The sequence below is a fragment of the Herpailurus yagouaroundi genome, unplaced genomic scaffold, assembly GCF_014898765.1.
Source record: "Herpailurus yagouaroundi ecotype Mexico unplaced genomic scaffold, PumYag 197, whole genome shotgun sequence".
Taxonomy (NCBI): domain Eukaryota; kingdom Metazoa; phylum Chordata; class Mammalia; order Carnivora; family Felidae; genus Herpailurus; species Herpailurus yagouaroundi.
This window is the reverse complement of record NW_024412428.1, coordinates 5264424-5278013: the sequence shown is the minus strand read 5'-3', so window position 1 is coordinate 5278013 and position 13590 is coordinate 5264424. Positions and strand designations below refer to the sequence as shown.

The window sequence follows — 13590 nt, the reverse complement described above, 5'->3', positions numbered from 1 at the left end:
TGGTGTTGGGTGAGGAGATGGGCTAAATGAGTGAGGGGCATTAAGGAGAGCACTTGTTGGGATGAGCACTGGGTGTTATATGTAAGTGATGAATCACTAAATTCTACCCTGAAACCATTATAATAATGTTAACTAACTTGGACTTAAACAAAATTTAATTTTTTTTAACTTTTATTTATTTTTGAGAGAGAGAGACAGAGCATGAATAAGGGAGGAGCAAAAAGAGAGGGAGACACAGAATGCAAAGCAGGCTCCAGGCTCTGTGCTGTCAGCACAGAACCCAGTGTGGGGCTTGAACCCACCAACGTGAGATCATGACCTGAGCCAAAGTTGAACATTTAACCGACTGAGCCACCAGGGCACCCCTGGATTTAAGTAAAATCTAAAAACAGACATGGGGAGATTCAAGGGAAGTTGGCGGCATAGGAGGCCACTGGGCTCACCTCGTCCTGATTGCTTAGATTCCACCCACATCTGCCCACATAACCCAGAAAACTGCTGGAAGACTAGCAGAACGGACTCTCCGGAGCCAAGCGTAGACCAGAGGCCCACGGAAGAGGGTAGGAAGGGCGGAGAGGCGGTGCGCGCTCCACGGACTGGCGGGAGGGAGCCGGGGTGGGGGAGGGGCGGCCAGACCGCCCGGCAAGGCAGAGCCCCCGGGTCTGGCTTGCCAAAGCGGAGGGGCGGGACAGAGCGTGTTCTGACAGCCAGCGGGACTTAACATCCGGAATGGTAAAAGTGAACAGCTCTGCTCTCGGAGACTGGGGAGGGTGAGAGGACACCGGGAGGGAGAGTTGTTGAGCCCCGGATGACAGAGCTCAGCTTGGTGGGGAACAAAGGCGCTGGGAAGCGCCATCTCCCTCGCCCATCCCCCAGCCGGGATCCCAAAGGGAACCAGTTCCCGACACCGAACTTGCTTGCGCTGCGCGAACTCCCAATGCTGTGCTTCTGTGGATCCATCCCTCCCACGGGCCTGCCTCCCTCCCTCCCGGTGCTGCAGGGCCCCTCCCACAGGGGACCACCCACGGCAAAGCGAGCTGAGCCTGCCCCCCCCGCCCCTGTGCACCTTGAGGATCCACCCTGGCTAATATGCCCTTGGTCAGATCCCATCGAAGCGGCACCACAAGCCTGGCAGCGTGCAAGCAGCCCAGGCAGAGGCCACACCACTCCACAGTGAGTCCTGCCCCTGGGTGAGGGGAAGAGAAGGCACACACCAGTCTGACTGTGGCCCCAGTGGTGGGCTAGGGGCAGACATCAGGTGTGACTGTGGCCCCGCCCACCAACACAAGTTACTCCAGACAGCACAGGGGAAGTGCCCTGCAGTTCCACGCCACCCCAGGGACTATCCAAAATGACAAAACAGAAGAATTCTCCTCAAAAGAAACCCCAGGAAGTAGTGACAGCTAACGAATTGATCAAAAACTATTTAAGCAATATAACATAACAGGAATTTAGAATAATAGTTGTAAAATTAATTGCTGGACTTGAAAAAAGCATAGAGGACACCAGAGAATCTATTGCTACAGAGATCAAGGGACTAAGAAATAGTCATGAGGAGCTAAAACATGCTATAAATGAGGTGCAAAATAAAATGGAGGCGGCCATAGCACAGATTGAAGAGGCAGAGGAGAGAATAGGTGAATTAGAAGATAAAATTATGGAAAAAGAGGAAGCTGAGAAAAAGAGAGATAAAAAAATCCATGAGTATGAGGGGAGGATTAGAGACCTAAATGATGCAATCAAATGGAATAATATCTGTATAATAGGAATTCCAGAAGAGTAAGAGAGAGAGAAAGGGGCTGAAGGTGTACTTGAACAAATCATAGCTGAGAATTTCCCTGATCTGGGGAAGGAAAAAGGCATTGAAATCCAAGAGGCACAGAGAACTCCCTTCAGACGTAACTTGAATCGATCATCTGCACGACATATCATAGTGAAACTGGCAAAATACAAGGAAAAGGAGAAAATTCTGAAAGCAGCTAGGGATAAACATGCTCTAACATATAAAGAGAGACTGATAAGACTAGTGACAGACCTATCTACTGAAACTTGGCAGGCCAGAAAAGAATGGCAGGAAATCTTCAATGGCAGGAAATCAACAGAAAAAATATGCAGCTGAGAATCCTTTATCCAGCAAGTCTGTCATTCAGAATAGAAGGAGAGATAAAGGTCTTCCCAAACAAAAACTGAAGGAATTCATCACCACTAAACAGCCCTACAAGAGATCCTAAGGGGATTCTGTGAGTAAATGTTGCAAGGACCACAAAGTACCAGAGACATCACTACAAGCATGAAACCTATAGACATCACAATGACTCTAAACCCATATCTTTCTTTCTTTTTTTTTTCTTTTCAACGTTTATTTTTGGGACAGAGAGAGACAGAGCATGAACGGGGGAGGGGCAGAGAGAGAGAGGGAGACACAGAATTGGAAACAGGCTCCAGGCTCTGAGCCATCAGCCCAGAGCCCGACACGGGGCTCGAACTCACAGACCACAAGATCGTGACCTGGCTGAAGTCGGACGCTTAACCGACTGCGCCACCCAGGCGCCCCTAAACCCATATCTTTCAATAACAACACCGAATGTAAACAGACTAAATGCTCCAACCAAAAGACATAGGATATCAGAATGGATAAAAAAACAAGACCCATCTATCTGCTGTCCACAAGAGACTCATTTTAGAACTGAGGACACCTTCAGATTGAAAGTGAGGGGATGGAGAACTATCTATCATGCTATTGGAAGTCAAAAGAAAGCTGGAGTAGCCATACTTGTATCAGACAAACTAGACTTTAAATTAAAGGCTGTAACAAGAGATGAAGAAGGGCATTATATCATAATTACAGGGTCTATCCATCAGGAAGAGCTAACAATTATAAATATCTACGCGCCGAATACGGGAGCCCCCAAATATATAAAACAATTAATCACAAACATAAGCAACCTTATTGATAAGAATATGGTAACTGCAGGGGACTTTAATACTCCACTTACAACAATGGATAGATCATCTAGACACAGGACCAATAAAGAAACAAGGGCCCTAAATGATACACTGGATCAGATGGACTTGACAGATATATTTAGAACTCTGCATCCCAAAGCAACAGAATACACTTTCTTCGAGTACACACAGAACATTCTCCAAGATAGATCACATACTGGGTCACAAAACAGCCCTTCATAAGTATACAAGAATTGAGATCATACCATGCATACTTTCAGACCACAATGCTATGAAACTTGAAATCAACCACAGGAAAAAGTCTTGGAAAACCTCCAAAAGCATGGAGGTTAAAGAATACCCTACTAAAGTATGAATGGGTCAACCACGCAATTAGAGAAGAAATTAAAAAATATATGGAAACAAATGAAAAAGGAAATACAACAATCCAAATGCTTTGGGATACAGTGAAAGCAGTCCAGAGAGGAAATACATTGCAATCCAGGCCTATCTCAAGAAACAAGAGAAATCCCAAATACAAAATCTAACAGCACATCTAAAGGAAATAGAAGCAGAACAGCAAAGGCAGCCTAAACCCAGCAGAAGAAGAGAAATAATAAAGATCAGAGCAGAAATAAACAATATAGAATCTAAAAAAACTGTAGAGAAGATCAATGAAACCAAGAGTTGGTTTTTTGAAAAAATAAACAAAATTGATAAACCTCTAGCCAGGCTTCTCAAAAAGAAAAGGGAGATGACCCAAATAGATAAAACCATGAATGAAAATGGAATTATTACAACCAATCCCTCCGAAATACAAGCAATTATCAGGGAATACTATGAAAAATTATATGCCAACAAACTGGACAACCTGGAAGAAATGGACAAATTCCTAAACACCCACACACTTCCAAAACTCAAACAGGAGGAAATAGAAAACTTGAACAGACCCATAACCAGCAAAGAAATTAATCAGTTGTCAAAAATCTCCCAACAAATAGGAGTCCAGGACCAGATGGCTTCCTTGGGGAATTCTACCAGACATTTAAAGCAGAGATAATACCTATCCTTCTCAAGCTATTCCAAAAAATAGAAAGGGAAGGAAAACTTCCAGACTCATTCTATGAAGCCAGCATTACTTTGATTCCCAAACCAGACACACACCCAGCAAAAAAAGAGAACTACAGGCCAATATCCCTGATGAATATGGATGCAAAAATTCTCAATAAGATACTAGCAAATCGAATTCAACAGCATATAAAAAGAATTATTCACCATGATCAAGTGGGATTCATTCCCAGGCTGCAGGGCTGGTTCAACATTCGCAAATCAATCCATGTGATACATCACATTAATAAAAGAAATGAAAAGAACCATATGATCCTGTCTATTCATGCAGAAAAAGCATGACAAAATGCAGCATCCTTTCTTAATAAAAGCCCTCGAGAAAGTCGGGATAGAAGGAGCATACTTAAACATCATAAAAGCCATTTATGAAAAGCCCACAGCTAATAACATCCTCAATGGGGAAAATCTGAGGGCTTTCCCCCTGAGATCAGGAACACGACAGGGATGTCCACTCTCACCGCTGTTGTTTAACATAGTGTTGGAAGTTCTAGCATCAGCAATCAGACAACAAAAGGAAATCAAAGGCATCAAAATTGGCAAAGAGGAAGTCAAGCTTTCACTTTTTGCAGATGACATGATATTATACACGGAAAATCCAATAGACTCCACCAAAAGTCTGCTAGAATTGATACATGAATTCAGCAAAGTTGCAGGATACAAAATCAATATACATAAATCAGTTGCATTCTTATACACTAATAATGAAGCAACAGAAAGACAAATAAAGAAACTGATCCCATTCACAATTGCACCAAGAATCATGAAATACCTAGGAATAAACCTAACCAAAGATTTAAAAGATCTGTATGCTGAAAACTATACAAAGCTTATGAGGGAAATTGAAGAAGATACAAAGAAATGGAAAAACATTCCATGCTCATGGATTGGAAGAATAAATATTGTTAAAATGTCAATAATACCCAAAGCAATCTACACATTCAGTGCAATCCCAATCAATATTGTACCAGCATTCTTCTCGAAGCTGAAACAAGCAATCCTAAAATTTGTATGGAATCACAAAAGACCCCGAATAGCCAAAGTAATATTGAAGAAGAAGAAGACCAAAGCAGGAGGCCTCACAATCCCAGACTTTAGCCTCTACTACAAAGCTGTAATCATCAAGACAGCACGGTATTGGCACAACAGCAGACACATAGACCAATGGAATAGCGATTCCAGAACTGGACCCACAAAAGTATGGCCAACTAATCTTTGACAGAGCAGGAACAAATATCCAATGGAAAAAAGACTCTAACAAATGGTGCTGGGAGAACTGGACAGTGACATGCAGAAGGATGAAACTAGACCACTTTCTTACACCATTCACAAAAATAAACTCAAAATGGATGAAGGACCTGAATGTGAGACAGGAAACCATCAAATCCCTAGAGGAGAAAGCAGGAAAAAAAACCTCTCTGACCTCAGCCACAGCAATTTCTTACTCGACACATCTCCAAAGGCAAGGGAATTAAAAGCAAAAATGAACTATTGGGACCACATGAAGATAAAAAGCTTCTGCACTGCAAAGGAAACAATCAACAAAACTAAAAGGCAACAGATAGAATGGGAAAAGATATTTGCAAATGACATATCAGACAAAGGGCTAGTATCCAAAATCTAAAGAACTCACCAAACTCCTCACCTGAAAAACAAATAATCCAGTGAAGAAACGGGCAGAAGACATGAATGGACACTTCTTTAAAGAAGACATCCAGATGGCCAACAGGCACATGAAAAGATGCTCAACATCACTCCTCATCAGGGAAATACAAATCAAAACCACAGTGAGATATCATCTCACACCAGTCAGAGTGGCTAAAATGAACAAATCAGGAGACTATAGATGCTGGCGAGGATGTGGAGAAACTGGAACCCTCTTGCACGGTTGGTGGGAATGCAAACTGGTGCAGCCACTCTGGAAGACAGTGTGGAGGTTCCTCAAAAAATTAAAAATAGGTTTGGGGCGCCTGGGTGGCGCAGTCGGTTAAGCATCCGACTTCAGCCAGGTCACGATCTCGTGGTCCGGGAGTTCGAGCCCCGCGTCAGGCTCTGGGCTGATGGCTCTGAGCCTGGAGCCTGTTTCCGATTCTGTGTCTCCCTCTCTCTCTGCCCCTCCCCCGTTCATGCTCTGTCTCTCTCTGTCCCAAAAATAAATAAACGTTGAAAAAAAAATTCTTTAAAAATAGGTTTAACCTATGACCCAGAAATAGCACTGCTAGGAATTTACCCAAGGGATACAGGAGCGCTGATGTATAGGAGCACTTGTACCCCAATGTTTATAGCAGCACTTTCAACAATAGCCAGATTACGGAAAGAGCCTAAATGTCCATCAACTGATGAATGGATAAAGAAATTGTGGTTTAGATACACAATGGAATACTACGCAGCAATGAGAAAGAATGAAATATGGCCTTTTGTAGCAACGTGGATGGAACTGGAGATTGTTATGCTAAGTGAAATAAGTCATACAGAGAAAGATACCATATGTTTTCACTCTTATGTGGATCCTGAGAAACTTAACAGAAGACCATGGGGAAGGGGATGGGGGAAAAAAAGAGAGGGAGGGAGCCAAAGCATAAGAGACTCTTAAAAACTGAGAATACACTGAGGGTTGATGGGGGGTAGGAGGGAGGGGAAAGTGGGTGATGGGCATTGAGGGGGGCACCTATTGGGATGAGTACTAGGTTTTATATGGAAACCAATTTGACAATAAATTTCATATTCAAAATAAATAAATAAACAGACAGACAAGGGATAATGGAAGTGATAAAAACAAAACAAAAGACCCATCTATATGCTGCCTGTAAGAAAGTTCAGACTTAAACACGTACAGACTGAAAGTGAAGAGATGGAAAAACATACCATGCAAATGGTACGGGGGGGAAAAAAGCCATAATACTTATATTAGATTAAATGAACTTTAAAGTGTTTTTTTTAAATGTTTATTTATTTTTGAAAGAGAGAGAGTGACAGAGCGTGAGCAGGGGAGGGGCAGAGAGAGAGGGAGTCACAGAATCCGAAGCAGGCTCCAGGCTCTGAGCTGTCAGCACAGAGCCTGACGTGGAGCCCGAACCCACGAACCGTGAGATCATGACCTGAGCCGAAGTCAGATGCTCAACCGACTGAGCCACCCAGGTGCCCCAGATTAAATAAACTTTAAAATAAAGACTGTAACAATAGACAGAGAGAGGCACTGCATAATGATAAAGGAATCAATCCAAGAAGAAGATATAACAATTATAAATATCTATGCACCCAACATTGGAGCACCTAAATACATAAAGCAAATATTAACATACATAAAGTGAGAAACTAACAGCAACACAATAATAGTAGGTACTTTAACACCACATTTATCTATCGATAGATAGACTCTATCTATCAATAGATAGATCATTCAGGCAGAAAATCAATAAGAAACAGGGTCTTTAATGACACATTTGACTAGATAGACTCAACAGATACATACAGAACATTCCATCCAAAAACAACAGAATACACATTCTTTTCAAGTGCACATGGAACATTTTCCTAGGTAGATCATATATTAAACCACAAAACAAGTCTCCATATTTTAGTAAGATTAAAATCATATCAAATATCTTTTCCAACCATAATAGTATGACACTAGAAATCAATTATAAGAAAAAAACTCTTTGGAAAAAGCACAAACCATAGATTTTAAACAACATGCTACTAAATAACCAATAGGTCAAGAAAGAAATCAAATGGAAAATTAAAAAATACGTGGAGGCATGGGATGCCCGGGGTGGCTCAGTTCGTTAAGCATCCAACTTTGGCTCAGGTCATGATCTCGCAGTTTGTGATTTCGAGCCCCAACTGGGCTCTGTGCTGACAGCTCGGAGTCTGGAGTCTGCTTCATATTCTGTGTCTCCCTCTCTCTCTGCCCCTCCCCTGCTTGTGCTCTGTCTGTCTCTCTCAAAAGTGAATAAACATTAAAACATTTTTAAAAAATACACGGAGCAAATGAAAATGAAAACACAATAGTCCAAAATCTTTGGGATGCAGCAAAGAAGTTCTAAAGAGGGAAATTTCTAACCATACACACCTACCTCAAGAAATAAGAAAAATCTCTAATGAACAATCTAAGCTTACATGTCATGGACCCAGAAAAATAACAAAGTCCAAAGTCAGTAGAAGGAAAGAAATAATAAAGAACAGAAAAAAAAAATAAGTGAAACAGAGAATAAATATATATACATACATATATATACATAAAAAAGATCATGGAAACCAAGAGTTACTTCTTTGAAAAAATAAACAAATTTGATAAACTTTCAGCCAGAATCATCAAGAAAAAAGAGGACTCCAATGAATAAAATCAGAAATTAGAAGTAATAAACACCACAGAAATATAAAGGATTATAAGAGACTACTATGAGAAATTATATGCCAACAAATTGGGCCACCTACAAGAAATGGATAAATTCCTAGAAATATAGAACTTCTCAAAACTGAATTAAGAACAAATAGAAATTCTGAACACAGTACTAGTAAAAAAAATGAATCAGTAATCAAAAATTCCTAACGAGTAAGTCTAGGACTAGATGGATTCACTCTACCAAACATTTAAAGACTCTACCAAACAATTTTCTCCTCCAACCATCCCAACAAGAGGAAGGAAAGCTCCCAAATGCATTCTATGAGCCAGCATTACCTGGATACCAAAAACAGACAAAGACACTGCATAAAAAGAACTCTACAAACCAATACACCTGATAAACATAGATGAAAATATTTAATAAAACATTAGCAAACCATGTTCAACAATACATTAAAACAGTTATTCACCATGATTGAGTGGGATTAATTCCAGGGATGCAAGGATGTTTCAATATTTTCAAATCAATGTCATACATCATATTAACAAAACGAAGGATAAAATTATATGACCATCTCAATAGACACAGAAAAAAATTTTAACAAAATTCAACATCATTCATGATAGAAATTCTCAAGTGTGTTTAAAGGGAACATACATCAACATAACAAAGGCCACGTATGACACACCCACACCTGATATGTCATACTCAATGGTGAAAAACACCTTTTCCTCTAAGACGAGCAACATGACGATGATGTTCACTCTAACCGCTTTTATTCAACATAGTACTGGAAGTCCTAGCCACATAATCATATAAGAAAAAGAAACAAAAGGCATAAGAAATTGAAAATGGAAAGAAAAGCTGTTACTATTTACCGATGACAACACTATACATAAAAACTCTATAAAGAAGCCACCAAAAAAAATTTTAGAATAAATGAATTCAGTAGAGTTGTAGGATACAAAATTAATCTACAGAAATATGTTTTTATACACAAATAATAAAGTAGCAGAAAGAGAAATTAAGGAAATAATCCTATTTACACTGTACCAAAAGGAATAAAATATCTAAGAATAAAGTTAGCTAATGAGATGAAAGAACCATACTCTGAAAACTGTGAGTCACTGATGAAAGAAACTGAAGATGACACGAAGAAATGGAAAGATATACCATGCTCATAGGTTGGAAAAATTCATATCATTAGAATGTCAGACTACCCAAAGCAATCTATGGATTCAAGGCAGTCCCCATCAATACCAACAGCATTTTTCACAGAACTAGAACAAACAATCCTACAATTTGTATGGACCTACAAGAGACCTTGAACAGCCAAAGCAATATTGAGAAAGAACAGCAAAGCTGGAGGCATAAAAATTCCAGATTTCAAGATATACTGAAAAGCTACAGTAATCAAGACAGTATGGCACCAGCACGTACACAGATACGTAGGTCAATGGGACAGGATAGAAAGCCCAGAAATAAATCCACATTTAAACGGCCAATTAATCTACGACGAAGGAGGCAAGAATGAAGAAAGACAGTCTTTTCAAGACAGCTACATGCAAAAGAATGAAACTAGACCACTTTCTTAACACCATACACAAAAACTCAAAGTGGATTAAAGATCTAAAAGTGAGAACTGAAACCATAAAGTTCCTAAAAGAAAGCATAGGCAGTAATTTCTTGGACATCATGCTTAGCAACATATTTAAGGATATATCTCTCCAGGCAAGGGGAACAAAAGAAAAATAAGCTATTGTGACTCTACCAAAATAAAATGTAGAGCAAAAGAAACCATTAACAAAACAAAAAGGTAACCTAGAAGATATTTGCAAGACATTGCAATAAGGAATTAATATACAGAATATGTAAAGAATTTATACAACTCAACATAAAAAAAATCTGATTAAAAAATGGGCAGAGGACCTGAATAGACATTTTTCCAAAGAAGACACGCGGATGGCCAACAGACAACATTAAAAGATGTTTAACATTAGTGATTATCAGGAAAACGCAGATCAAAACCACAATGAGATATCACCTCACACATATCAGAATGCCTAATAACAAAAAGACAGGGAATAACAAGTGTTGGCAAGGATGTGGAGGAAAGGGAACCAATAGGGAAATCCCCATTAGTAGGAATTTAAATGGGTGCAAGCATTGTGGAAAAAAGTATAGAGTGTCCCCAAGAAATTAAAAATAAAAATATCACAGGATCTAGTAATTTTACTACTAGTTATTTACCCAAAGAAATGAAAACACTAATTCTGAAAGATATGTGGACCCCTATGTTTGTTGCGGCATTATTTACAATACCCAGACGTGGAAGCAACCCAAGTGTCCACCCACAGATGAACGGATAAAGATGATGTATGTACCCACAAAAGGATATTACTCAGTCATAAAAAAAAAAAGACTGTGATCTTGCCATTTGTAACAACACGGATGGACCTAGCCGGTATTATACTCAGTGAAGTAAGTCAGAGAAAGACAAATACCACATGACTTCACTTACATGTGGAATCTAAAAACAAAACAAGTGAACAAACTAACAACAGCAACAAAGCCAAAAGAGATCCATGAATACAGAGCATAATCTGGTAGTTGTCAGAGGGCTGGGGGATGGGCAAAATGCATAAAGGTGGGTGGAAGATACAGGCTTCCAGTTACGAATGAATAAGTCATGGGATGAAAGGTACAGCAGAGTGAATACAGTCAATGATATCATAATAGTGCTGTGTGGTGATAAGGGGTGGTTACACTTGAAGTGAGCACAGCATAATGTACAGAGTTGTTGACTGCTATGTTGTATAACTAATGTAGCATCAGGAGTCAAGTATACCTCAGTGAAAGAACTTTCCTTTGACATTTATAGAAAATTCTACTCAACAACAGCAAAATACACAATCTTCTCAAGTTGCATATAAAACATTCATCAATAGACTACATGCTGGGTGATAAGGCAAGTCTTAGTAAATTGAAAAGGATTAAAATCACATAGAAGATGTTCTTTTGATCTCAGTGGATTTAAACTACATAGCAGTAACAATAAACAATAAAGGAATAACAGTAATTCCTTAGGAAAATACCCACATATTTGATAATTAAAGAACACACTTCTAAATACATCATGGTCACATAAGAAATCACAGGAATATTTAGGAGATATTTTGAACAGAAAAAATAAAACAAAAATTTTCAAATTATGTGAGATGTAGCTAAAGCAGTGTTTAGAGAACACTTACATTTTTTAAATGCTTATACCAGTAATTTAGGGTCTAACATCAAGCTCCAACCTGAAGAAACTAGAAAAGGAAGATTCAAAGAAGTCCAGAATAACAAAGCAAAATAAACATAAAAGAAAACAGCATGATTAAAATAAGTGTAAAGCAAAAAAAAAAAAAAAAAAAAAAAAAAAAAAAAGGCAGTAAAAACTGGTTCTTAAAACAAGACAAATGAGGTTGATAAATCTCTATTCAGACTGATCAAGCACACTATAAAAAGAAGACAGAAATTAACCAATATTAGGAATGAATGGTAGAGGGGTCTACAGCAAATATGAAGAATATTTATGACCTATTTTACATTTTGAATAAAATTGACAAATTCCTTGAAAGACACAAACTACTAAATATCACCCAAGAAGATATAGATAACCGTAACAGCCCCATATCTATTAAAAATTTTTAAATTCTTAGTTAAAAACCTTCCCATATATTAAAGAAAACCTTCAGAAGTATTAACAAAACAAATATAGACAAATTTTTCCAGAAAAGAGAGGAGGAGGAAATACCCCAACTCATTTATGATGCAGTATTGCCCAGATATCAAACCAGACAAAATAGAATAGAATATTCCAATCCCATATCCCTCAAGATTGCAGATGCAAAAAATTCTAGCAAATCAAATCCAGCAATATAAAAAACTTTTTGACAAATTAGGATTTATCTCAGAAATGCAGTTTGGTTTACTATTTAATATTCAGCGTAATACACCTTTTTATAAGATTTAAAAGGAAGGGGCACCTGGGTGGCTCAGTCAGTTGAGTGGCAGACTCTTGATTTCTGCTCAGGTTATGACCTCTGTGCTGAGCGCAGGGCCAGCTTAAGATTCTCCCTCTCCCCCACTATGCCCCTCACCTCTGCACAGGCACATGCTGTCTCTAAAAAAAACTTAAAAAAAAAAAAGATATAAAAGGAAGAACCATATAATCATCTCAGCAAATGCAGTAAAGACACTTGAGAGAATTTATCACTCATTCTGAGAAGCACTAAGAAAGTGCTTCTCTGAAAAACCTACAGCTAACATCATACCTAATGGCAAAACCTGTTCCCCTAAGATCAAGAAGAATGGACGTTCTTACCACTTCGATTCAACATCGTATGTAGGTCCTAGCCAGTGCAATGAGTCAAAAACAAAACAAAACAAAAGAACTGAAAGAGAAGTAATGTTTATTTAGTTGCTGTCAATATTTTGTACAAAATTCTAGAAAATCTACATGAGTCGCATATTGTGTTAGATTGTTACAGTAAATGTCCCCCAGTTGGTGTAGCCACAACTTTGGTGTACCCACCCACGCCGATTCTGGGTTGGTCATGTGACTTGATTTGGCCAATGAGACAACAGCAAACGTAAGAGGCCCAGAGGTGTGAAGAGCACTTGCTCAGTGAGCCTTGTTGCTCTTTGTGAAGAATCCCCGGTTAAACTGGCAAAGGCACTGAAACCAAATGGAGCAGAAACCTGTAAATTCTGGTGAGCTTCAAGTGTCCTTTATCCAAGGAGTCTTTCTGAAAGCACTTCTCAGTTCTCAATGGACACAGTTCATGCATTTCCGTCTTCCTATTCTCCTCTCCTTTTCTCCCCTTTCTCCTTCTTAAACTTCTCCCTACTTCCCCATTTTTCTCATGTTATTGTATCTGCTGTTACAGCGTTCCCTCCCTGACAAGGTCCAGAACTTTTTAAAGGGTCATGTACTTTTCATTTAATACGGTTGCTGGCATAATGATTGTTAACAAAATATTTCAAGAGTAAGTGGGAAACATCTCTTTGTTTCTGATTATTATCAAGATAAAGAATTTTTTAAATATATTTTTTGTTTAATCTAACATTCACGAAAGTATTTACTGAGTAATTACTATGGGCCAGTCCTGTCAAGTGAACTAGCTTA

At 39.0% G+C, this 13590-nt stretch overlaps 1 protein-coding gene and 1 long non-coding RNA gene across 2 annotated transcripts in view; one reads left to right on the top strand and one right to left on the bottom strand.

Annotated features, from left to right (window-relative positions):
- Window positions 1-13590, bottom strand: part of LOC121012754 (uncharacterized) — a 128663-nt gene that overhangs the window by 18603 nt on the left and 96470 nt on the right. The window lies entirely within an intron of this gene.
- Window positions 1-13590, top strand: part of LOC121012753 (phospholipid-transporting ATPase IB-like) — a 219713-nt gene that overhangs the window by 137404 nt on the left and 68719 nt on the right. The window lies entirely within an intron of this gene.